This window comes from Rutidosis leptorrhynchoides, chromosome 9, assembly GCF_046630445.1.
Source record: "Rutidosis leptorrhynchoides isolate AG116_Rl617_1_P2 chromosome 9, CSIRO_AGI_Rlap_v1, whole genome shotgun sequence".
In the NCBI taxonomy this organism is placed as follows: Eukaryota; Viridiplantae; Streptophyta; class Magnoliopsida; order Asterales; family Asteraceae; genus Rutidosis; species Rutidosis leptorrhynchoides.
The window spans coordinates 131,078,742-131,092,123 of NC_092341.1; positions in this window are offsets into that span (position 1 = coordinate 131,078,742).

Sequence of the window (13,382 nt, forward strand, 5' to 3'; positions counted from 1 at the left end):
CGCAACTTCACCAACACGAGCTAAGATTTTAAATGGTCCAATAAGCCGAGGAACTAACTTTCCTCGTTTTTGAAACCGAATAACACCTTTCCATGGCGAAACTTTAAGCATCACCATGTCACCCTCTTGAAACTCAATCGGTCGCCTTCGTTTGTCGGCATACGCTTTTTGTCGATCTTGAGCCTTTTTCAAATGAGCCCGAATCATATCAATCTTGCTATTCGTCTCTAAAACTAAATCGGTACTCCTGATTTCTCTTTGACCCACTTCACCCCAACAAATCGGGGTTCGACACCTACGTCCATAAAGCATCTCGTAAGGTGGCATCCCAATACTAGTATGATAACTATTATTGTACGAAAATTCCACCAACGGTAAGTGCTCATCCCAACTACCACCGAAATCGATAATACACGCCCGTAACATATCCTCCAAAGTTTGATTCGTACATTCGGTTTGACCGTCCGTTTGAGGATGGTACGCCGTGCTCAATTTCAATTGTGTACCCATATCTTCATGAAACTTTTCCCAAAATTGAGATGTGAAACGAGTATCTCGATCCGAAATAATAGATATAGGAACCCCGTGTCTCGATATCACCTCCTTGATGAACAACTTAGACAGAGCCTCCGATGATATCGCTTCCCGAATGGGAAGAAACAAGGCACTTTTCGTCAATCGATCAACTATTACCCAAATCGAGTCAAATTGGGTTCTCGCCGTCTTTGGTAACTTTGTGATGAAATCCATGGTAATGTGCTCCCATTTCCATTTCGGGATTTCTAACGGTTGTAACATACCATACGGCTTTTGTGTGACGACCCGGAAATTTCCGACCAAATTTAAACTTAATCTTAATATGTTTCCGACACGATAAGCAAAGTCTGTAATGTTGAGTCTCAAAAATTTTAAAACTATGTTCATATGTTCAATTACCCTTTTACTATTACCGACGATTCACGAACAAATAATTGTAAATAGTTACATATATATCTACATGTATATATATATATATATATATATATATATATATATATATATATATATATATATATGTATGTATAATTATATATATAATAATTTGATATATAACTTAAAATAACATACTATTCAAAGTGTTAGAAATAAATATGTAAAATATATATATATATATATATATATATATATATATATATATATATATATATATATATATATATATATATATATATATATATATATATATAAATAAAATAATTATATATGTATATACATATATATATATATATATATATATATATATATATATATGTATATGTATATGTACATAAATATTAATTGTAACATATAAGATTAGACATTAAATTTATTTATTGAAAGTATATATTTAATATATTTAGTTATATAATAAAATTTGATATTAAAATGTATATATATATATATATATATATATATATATATATAAAATTTGCACTTATGTGTATACACATGTAACTGATTATGTTTTTGCTACTGAATAATTTCCATTATCTATCTATCTAATCTCTCTATCTCTCACATCCATTTTCTTTTTTTTTACTTCCTGTTATATTTGAAATAACCAAAAATAGGATCACGGGTTTTCAGACGAGTATAGGTTTGCTTTCAAGATTTACACGGGAGGAATTCTTTTTAACAACTTACAAGACTTCTAATCTATTTATATTTTCTTTTCTATTAATGTATTATTATTGTTATCATATTTTCTATTCTATTAATGTATTATTATTGTAATTATTAACAATAATATTATTATTATAAATTTCGCTAAAAACTATTGTTATTGAGACCTATTATTATTATTACTCTTAATATTATTATTATTATTAGTTAGTATGTTTATGTTTATTATTATTAATAACAATATCAATATTATTATTATTAATAAAATTATTAATTTTTAAAATTAAAATAATAAATAGAATCAGATAGATACATCACACGTAATTTATGCCTTTATCAGTTTTTTTTCTGTTAATATTGTACTGCTCGTGAATTTTGGTCGATCCCCTCTTCACTACAAGACACCATTCGATCATCTTCATGTCATCTGGACCCAATAAATCGATTCTTCAATCACTGATATCATTTATCAAACCACTTTTGCGAAATTATAAAGAAAACAGATTCTTTTATTTTTTTTCTTCCTGTCACGATACCGAGAAACCAATTAACACTTGGTCTAATTCGAATTGAATTGAAGAAAAGTAAGAATATAGATCTCTTCTCATTCATGTCGTGTAGGTGTATGTACAATCTCAAGTTCTAATTCGATAAAATGAGGACGAATTCTGAGGTCAAACTTAATTTTTCAAAAGTCAAACCAGTGTTCATCTTAAAATTCGAAGTTGTTTTGATGCTATTGGATCAATTGATGATTCAAGAAGTTTTTATGAGTGATTTAAAAACTATTTCATGTTCTAGTCATAGTCTATAACGTCCTAGAACTCAAAATCATTTTTTTTTTAAAAAAAACTTTCGAACAGCAGTTTATATATTTTTTATATTTTTTTTTCTCGTTTTCAATTTATATAAGAATTGATATCATATAGTTATTAATTGTTTGAGACTCCTAAAACTAAATTGGAAGTCGTTGGAGCTTGTTTTGAACTTGGGATTGAATTGTGTGGTTTGTTGAAGAAGATGATGAAGCACATTTACGGGTTATATTAATATGGAATGGGTATAAACACAGAAAAACGAGTTGGTCCAGATGGTTAGGCTGTTGTGTTGGTGAGCGGGAGGTCAAGGGTTCGAGTCCGGTTCAGTGTATTCTTTTTAGGAAAGCTAGTTAAGGTAGTTTTTTTTTTCTTTTCTTATAATTGTTACTACTATTATTATTATTATTATTATCATTGTTATTGTTATTATTATTATTGTTATAATTATTATCAATTGTATTATCATTAAGTTGATTATTATCATTATTAGTAGTAATATAATTATTAGTATTATTAATTTACACTTATTATTATTAGTATAATTATTACTACTAAATATTATTATTATTGTTACTAGTATTGTTAATTTTAGATATTATTATTATTATTACTACTAATATAAGTAACATGAGAAAGATTATCATTTTACTAATCTTTATGATGATTATAGTTACAAACACGATTATTATTATCATTATTATGAAATTTGTTATAACTTTAAATTATAGGAACTATAGATATAAGTTACAAATTTAACACTATGTTATGATAAAATTTATTATTACCAACATTGTTATTATTATTATTATCATAATATTATCAAACTAAAGTATCATTATATTTTAAAATTTTCAAAGTTATTACTTTTATTAAAACTATCATTAACAGTAAAATTAATATTTTTACAGTTATAATTATTAATATCATTATTATTATTATCATTAATAGAATTATTAATATTATCATCTTATTAGTAATATTAAGTATTATAATTATTATCATTTTTACAACTATTAATATTATTTCGACTACTATTATAATTAATATACAAATGTTATATATATATAATATATATATATATAATATATATATATATATATATATATATATATATATATATATATATATTTTTAATACGTACAACTTAACAAAGATTAATATTTTTATATAACCAAAAAGAATATAAGAAACATATATATATATATATATATATATATATATATATATATATATATATATATATATTATTAATATAAAAAGGATATAACTAATAAATTTTATATATATATATATATATATATATATATATATATATATTTGTTCAATTACGAGTATATACATTAACGAATATACAATAATATAGGTTCGTGAATTCGAGGTCAACCTTGCATTGTTCAGTTTCGTCATATGTATTTTTACTACAAAATACAGTATGGTGAGTTTCATTTGCCTTTTTACCCTTTATATTTTTGGGCTGAGAATACATGCACAATTTTTATAAATGTTTTACGAAATAGACACAAGTACTTAAAATTTCATTCTATGGTTGGATTATTAAACCGAATATCGCCCTTTAAGTCTGGTAACCTAAGAATTTAGGGAAATGGCCCCTGATTGACGCGAATCCTAAAGATAGATCTATGGACCTTGACAAGTCCCATTCGGGGTACGGATGCTTTAGTACTTCGAGATTATTATACAGACGAGAGGTTCTGTTTTGGGGATATTCTATGCATTAAGTTAACGTCGGTTACCAGATGTTCAATCCATATGAATGATTTTTATCTCTATGCAGTTTGCGAAATGCCTGATATGAGAATGATGTTTATGAAATATGAAAATTTTGTGGTCTATTAAAATGATGGAAATGATTATTTATGTTAAACTAATGAACTCACCAACCTTTTGGTTGACACTTTAAAGCATGTTTATTCTCAGGTATGAAAAAAATCTTCCGCTGTGCATTTGCTCATTTTAGAGATATTACTTGGAGTCATTCATGACATATTTCAAAAGACGTTGCATTTGAGTCATTGAGTTCATCAAGATTATTATTAACCATATTCATCCAATTTCATATTGGGATTTTGATTTACCAGAATCCAACAAGTGGCATAATGAAGAAAACATTGGACAAAATAAAATTTGTTAGAAACAAACAAATTAACTATGAGAAATTCTATTAAGAATCCACGCTAACAAAATCCTAGCTAACTGTTCCTAGCTAACTGTTAATTCCGTATTACATTTTAATTATCGCAATTTAATTATCGCAATTTATTTTATCGCAATTTTAATTCTCGCAATTTTATTTATCGTCATTTAATTTCTGTTATTTACTTTACGCACTTTATTTATCGTCATTTAATTTCTGTTTTTTATTTTATGCATTTAAATATCGGGACACGTATACAAGGTTTTGACATATCATATCGATGCATCTATATATATTATTTGGAATAACCATAGACACTCTATATGCTGTAATGATCGAGTTCGCTATACAGGGTTAAGGTTGATTCTCAAATATATATAGTTTGAGTTGTGATCGAGTCTGAGACATGTACACGGGTCACGATATGTATTAATTAATTCGAATATTATATATTAAACTATAAATGAATTATTGGACTGTCAACTGTGGACTATCGACTGAGGACTAATAACATTGGACAATTAAAATGAATTAAAATATCGATTATAACATATGAAACTAAATAATTCTTCAAGTTTGCCACTTGATTTCATTTTAAACCTCATTTGTATCTTGACGATTACAATCTGCGTTCAAACCTTTCATGATTCTTGAAAATACCTCAATCGAGAGGATGAACCAACCGCACTTCATCAACGAAAGAAGAGATTGATGCATATAGTTATGCACCTGAAAACACTCAGAACCTGAGTAAACGTTTAACACGTATCTGTGCTAGCTCCTTTGGCGTTGTTACTACCGAAAATAACTTTACAATTCCTTTCCCAATTAGCCAATTTTGTCATAGCTCCAGCAAATCAACTTTGACTTTCGTTCGGATTAAACTTATTATAACTTGATTTATAATCCTGCCTTTCGTCATCGTTACCGGGAAACTGTTTATATTTCACCACATTAACAGAAACTTATCAGCAACTTCATTACTCATCGACTTAAGTTCTCCGAAGAATCATTATATTTGTTCGTTAAAACCCTATCATGTACTTATCCGCATCTTATAACAAGAATTGCCATACCAATTACCGGGAATCAGCAAATATGTGTTGTGAGTCTCGCAACGTTTCCACATCAACAGTTATATGTATCCATATAACCTTTATCTCTTAGAATTATGATCTTCCATCCTGAAATTCTGAAAAGCACTCAGTCTACAAGTCAATGCCCGGAATGTTAAAAAAAAAAAAAAACTGAATGAAGCAGCGAAAATTGTAAACAACGTTAACAGTCGAAAGTTTGATGATATAGAATGGAGTGTTGGAAACGCTCAACATAAAATTTAGTACCAAAAAGCGAATTATGCAAAATTTTGAAGGAGACTGTGTACAAATCACAAGGACTAAACCTGTACATAAATGACCCTGATGATTCTGTATCCAATGAATTTAAAAAAATATATATATATATCTTGCTCCATACTCATGTTAAATCTTGCGAAAAAATTTTTCATCACCATCCTTCGATATTAGAAATTCCAAGATATCATCGTATCTTTCATTATAAATATCTTCCATATTTCTGAAGATATTTTCATAACTATTCTTATCTAAAATCATTAATCTCTTCGTGCTATCAGTGTTACATCATATAGAAACTGTTAGTTTCTATATTCTGTAAACTTTCGAGCCTAAAATATGAATGTTATTGAAGTAATGTTGGGAACTGATGCATGAGTTAGTATAATATAATGACACTTGATCAACGTGATTATATTACAGTAAGTCATGCTGAGTTTCTAAATGGGACATGATGATTCACAGATTATAATGTCATCATGCGCCATGTTACACGACTCTTACATTTTACCTGATATATAAACATATCAAGAACATATTTTCTTGATAGTTCTATCTTTCTCGGACATTCTGGTAATTTGACGAATCAAGATCGTGCTATTACCATTTCTTTCTTAGAACATTAACTATGCTCATTCCAAAATTAATACTTACGAATTCTGCTGGACCATTTTTTGCTTGATTTAAAGTCGGGAAGATAAAACAAAAGCATGAAGATTCAAAATATCAATGGGGGTATAAATCACAGTAAATTGGAGAGAGTATTAACTGTGGATGTCAATGATTATGGAAAGACAGAAGCAGAGACTTCGAAGTATAAGGGAAAATATAAAACCCAACAACAACGCCGAAATTACAAACCGTGGATAATAATACGAATAACAATATAAAGACACGGTAGAATTAAGAATAGTATCACCCCAAAGTAATAGTAGAAGTAAACAGATTTTTCTGGTGGAAGATTGAAAAGAAGGATGACAGAAATGATAATTAGGAAAATATCAAGGATTAGAACGGGATTAAGCATTTTCACAATCTCTTGGATGTATGAACTAAAGAAGAAAGTACAGGAATGGTGAAAATAATGGAACGGAAAAAGTTTAATTTATAATGGGAATATCAAACAGAGTAAACGAGGCAGATCACCGTATTTCATTATAGAGATCTTAATTTTCCTTATTCACTGAAGAATCAAATCTTTAGATTTTGAAGATTTTCTTTAAATCCCTTGAATTCCGGAATTCAACCCTCTACGTCAAAAGTTAAGACGCACCTTATTTTCTAAATTCAACCATGACTAGTCAAAAGTTATGATGAAACTTGTCTTTCTCACTTCACTATTTAGTGATAGATCCATTCGTACTCTTCGAAAAATCGAATTGTCTTATTCAAATTACTATATAGAAATAAAACTCTATTTATCGACTCATAACCGTCAGGAAAACATTTTTATTGTTAATCATGACCACCTCACTCAAATTTCGGGACGAAATTTCTTTAACGGGTAGGTACTGTGACGACCCGGAAATTTCTGACCAAATTTAAACTTAATCTTAATATGTTTCCGACACGATAAGCAAAGTCTGTAATGTTGAGTCTCGAAAATTTTAAAACTATGTTCATATGTTCAATTACCCTTTTACTGTTACCGACGATTCACGAACAAATAATTGTAAATAGTTACATATATATCTACATGTATATATATATATATATATATATATATATATATATATATATATATATATATATATATGTGTGTGTGTGTGTGTGTGTATAATTATATATATAATAATTTGATATATAACTTAAAATAACATACTATTCAAAGTGTTAGAAATAAATATGTAAATATATATATATATATATATATATATATATATATATATATATATATATATAAAATAATTATAGATATATATACATATATATATATATGTATATGTACATAAATATTAATTGTAACATATAAGATTAGACATTAAATTTATTTATTGAAAGTATATATTTAATATATTTAGTTATATAATAAAATTTGATATTAAAATGTATATATATATATATATATATATATATATATATATATATATATATATATATATATATATATATATATATATATATATATATATATATAATTTGCACTTATGTGTATACACATGTAACTGATTATGTTTTTGCTACTGAATAATTTCCATTATCTATCTATCTAATCTCTCTATCTCTCACATCCATTTTTTTTTACTTCCTGATATATTTGAAATAACCAAAAATAGGATCACGGGTTTTCAGACGAGTATAGGTTTGCTTTCAAGATTTACACGGGAGGAATTCTTTTTAACAACTTACAAGACTTCTAATCTATTTATATTTTCTATTCTATTAATGTATTATTATTATTATTATTATTATATTTTCTATTCTATTAATGTATTATTATTGTAATTATTAACAATATTATTATTATTATAAATTTCACTAAAAACTATTGTTATTGAGACCTATTATTATTATTATTATTATTACTCTTAATATTATTATTATTATTAGTATGTTTATGTTTATTATTATTAATAACAATATCAATATTATTATTATTAATAAAATTATTAATTATTAAAATTAAAATAATAAATAGAATCAGATAGATACATCACGCGTAATTTATGCCTTTATCAGTTTATTTTATTTTATTTTTTCTGTTAATATTGTACTGCTCGTGAATTTTGGTCGATCCCCTCTTCACTACAAGACACCATTCGATCATCTTCATTTCATCTGGACCCAATAAATTGATTCTTCAATCACTGATATCATTTATCAAACCACTTTTGCGAAATTATAAAGAAAACAGATTCTTTTATTTATTTTTTTCTTCCTGTCACGATACCGAGAAACCAATTAACACTTGGTCTAATTCGAATTGAATTAAAGAAAAGTAAGAAGATAGATCTCTTCTCATTCATGTCGTGTAGGTGTATGTACAATCTCAAGTTCTAATTCGATAAAATGAGGACGAATTCTGAGGTCAAACTTAATTTTTCAAAAGTTAAACCCAGTGTTCATCTTAAAATTCAAAGTTGTTTTGATGTTATTGGATCAATTGATGATTCAAGAAGTTTTTATGAGTGATTTAAAAACTATTTCATGTTCTAGTCATAGTCTATAACGTCCTAGAACTCAAAATCATTTTTTTTTTAAAACTTTCGAACAGCAGTTTATATATTTTTTATATTTTTTTCTCGTTTTCAATTTATATAAGAATTGATATCATATAGTTATTAATTGTTTGAGACTCCTAAAACTAAATTGGAAGTCGTTGGAGCTTGTTTTGAACTTGGGATTGAATTGTGTGGTTTGTTGAAGAAGATGATGAAGCACATTTACGGGTTATATTAATATGGAATGGGTATAAACACAGAAAAACGAGTTGGTCCAGATGGTTAGGCTGTTGTGTTGGTGAGTGGGAGGTCAAGGGTTCGAGTCCGGTTCAGTGTATTATTTTTAGGAAAGCTAGTTAAGGTAGTTTTTTTTTCTTTTCTTATAATTGTTACTACTATTATTATTATTATCATTGTTATTGCTATTATTATTATTATTGTTATAATTATTATCAATTGTATTATCATTAAGTTGATTATTATCATTATTAGTAGTAATATAATTATTAGTATTATATTATTAATTTACACTTATTATTATTAGTATAATTATTACTACTAAATATTATTATTATTGTTACTAGTATTGTTAATTTTAGATATTATTATTATTATTACTACTAATATAAGTAACATGAGAAAGATTATCATTTTACTAATCTTTATGATGATTATAGTTACAAACATGATTATTATTATCATTATTATGAAATTTGTTATAACTTTAAATTATAGGAACTATAGATATAAGTTACAAATTTAACACTATGTTATGATAAAATTTATTATTACCAACATTGTTATTATTATTATTATCATTATATTATCAAACTAAAGTATCATTATATTTTAAAATTTTCAAAGTTATTACTTTTATTAAAACTATCATTAACAGTAAAATTAATATTTTTACAGTTATAATTATTAATAGAATTATTAATATTATCATCTTATTAGTAATATTAAGTATTATAATTATTATCATTTTTACCACTATTAATATTATTTCGACTACTATTATAATTAATATACAAATGTTATATATATATATATATATATATATATATATATATATATATATATATATATATATATATATATATATATATTTAATACATATAACTTAACAAAGATTAATATTTTTATATAACCAAAAAGAATATATGAAACATATATATATATATATATATATATATATATATATATATATATATATATATATATATAAAGGATATAACTAATAAATTATATATATATATATATATATATATATATATATATATATATATATATATATATATATATATATATATATATATATATATATATTTGTTCAATTACGAGTATATACATTAACGAATATACAATAATATAGGTTCGTGAATCCGAGGTCAACCTTGCATTGTTCAGTTTCGTCATATGTATTTTTACTACAAAATACAGTATGGTGAGTTTCATTTGCCTTTTTACCCTTTATATTTTTGGGCTGAGAATACATGCACAATTTTTATAAATGTTTTACGAAATAGACACAAGTACTTAAAATTTCATTCTATAGTTAGATTATTAAACCGAATATCGCCCTTCAAGTCTGGTAACCTAAGAATTTAGGGAAATGGCCCCTGATTGACGCGAATCCTAAAGATAGATCTATGGACCTTGACAAGGCCCATTCGGGGTACGGATGCTTTAGTACTTTGAGATTATTATACAGACGAGAGGTTCTGTTTTGGGGATATTCTATTCATTAAGTTAACGTCGGTTACCAGGTGTTCAATCCATTTGAATGATTTTTATCTCTATGCAGTTTGCGAAATGCCTGATATGAGAATGATGTTTATGAAATATGAAAATCTTGTGGTCTATTAAAATGATGGAAATGATTATTTATGTTAAATTAATGAACTCACCAACCTTTTGGTTGACACTTTAAAGCATGTTTATTCTCAGGTATGAAAGAAATATTCCGCTGTGCATTTGCTCATTTTAGAGATATTACTTGGAGTCATTCATGACATATTTCAAAAGACGTTGCATTCGAGTCATTGAGTTCATCAAGATTATTATTAAGTCAATTATAGTTGGATATATTATGAAAAGATATGCATGCCGTCAACTTTCGATGTAAAGCAAGTTTGTCTTTTAAAAACGAATGCAATGTTTGTAAAATGTATCATATAGAGGTCAAGTACCTCGCGATGTAATCAACTATTATGAATCGTTTATAATCGATATGGACTTCGTCCGGATGAATTAGGACGGGTCATGAAATTTTGGTGTTCGGCTTTAACTTGCAAACACGTGACGCATTGCTCAACATACTTAACAACATCACGTTTCATGCCCGGCCACCAATACTCTCTCCTCAAATCAAGATACATTTTTGTCGCGCCCGGATGAATGGAATACTTTGACTTATGTGCTTCATCAAGTAGCACTCGTCAGAAATCACCCATTTTAGGCACCCACACTCGTCCTTGAAAGGATAACAAACCATGCGGACCTAAGGTAATAGACTCCGTTTGTCCCACGATTCGTTCCTCATGCTTATTGTTAACAAAAGCTTCAATTTGTGTCTCGCCAAGCTTTACAAGAAAATCTTTAGTAATAATCATGCGTAACGACCCTACTCGTATCGCCGGATGTTAACTCTTTCGACTTAATGCATCCACGACCACATTCGCCTTACCCGGATGATAAAGTAAAACACAATCATAATCCTTCACCACATCCATCCATCTATGTTGACGATAATTCAAATCTCGTTGATTAAAAAGATGTTTCAAGCTCTTGTGATCCGAATAAATCATACACTTGACACCGTAAAGTAATGGCGCCAAATTTTCAACGCATGAACAACCGCCGCTAACTCAAGATCATGAGTCGGATATCTCATTTCGTGTTCCTTTAATTTTCGAGAGGCATGCGCGATGACTTTACCTCGTTGTATTAGAACCCAACCGATCCCATTTAAAAAAGCATCACAATAAACCGGCATGTCTTCTACACCTTCCGGCAACACTAAAACCGGAGCTTGACATAACTTCTCTTTCAACATTTGGAAAGCAATTTCTTGCCCGTTTTCCCAATTAAATCTCGTGTTCTTTCTCGTTAACTTTGTCAATGGAGAAGCGATTTTAGAAAAGTCTTGGATAAACCGACGATAATAACCAGCCAATCCGAGAAAACTTCGGATTTCCGTAGGCATAGTCGGTCGTCCCCAACTCTTCACCGTCTCAATCTTTCCCGAATCTACTTGAATACCATCCTTGTTCACAATATGGCCAAGGAATTGAACTTCCCTTAGCCAAAATTCACATTTAGAGAATTTTGCATACAACTTCTCCTTCCTCAACATCTTCAACACACCTCGCAAATGATGTTCATGTTCCTTCATACTCTTCGAATAGGCAAGTATGTCGTCAATGAACACAATCACCGACTTGTCCAACATAGGTTGGCACACTCGGTTCATAAGGTCCATGAATGCTGTCGGTGCATTCGTATGACCGAAAGGCATAACTACAAACTCATAATGCCCGTAACGCGTTCGAAAAACCGTTTTCTCAATATCTTCCTCACGGACCCGCATTTGGTGATAGCCGAACCGTAGATCAATCTTAGAGAAATACGTTGCACCTTGGAGTTGGTCAAACAAATCGTCAATCCGAGGCAATGGATAACGATTCTTTATCGTCACTTTGTTCAACTCCCGATAATCGATGCACATCCGCATACTACCATCCTTCTTCTTTACGAATAAAACCGGAGCGCCCCATGGTGAAGCAGTCGGTCGAATAAAACCCTTTTCAAGCAACTCTTGGGTTTGATTTAACAACTCTTGCATCTCCATTGGTGCTAAATGATAAGGAGTTTTAGCAATGGGAGTAGCCCCCGGAACCAACTCAATGCGAAATTCAACTTGTCTTTCCGCCGGAACACCCGGCAATTCGTCCGGAAAAACGTCTTCGAATTCGCTAACCACCGGAATTTCACGAATGGATTGTGGCTCTTCACGAGTATCAACTACATGAGCAAGAAAATCCATACCACCACTAACAAGAAAACGACGTGACCGTGCGTAAGTGCATAATGGCACAAGTCTTCTCCGTCTCTCGCCATGAATAATTAACTCTCCCCCACTTGGGGTCTTCACACGAATAGATTTTTCATGGCATGCAATATCGGCTCTATAGCGATCGAGCCAATCCATATCGACGACAATATCGAACTCACTCAAGGTCATTGAAAGTAC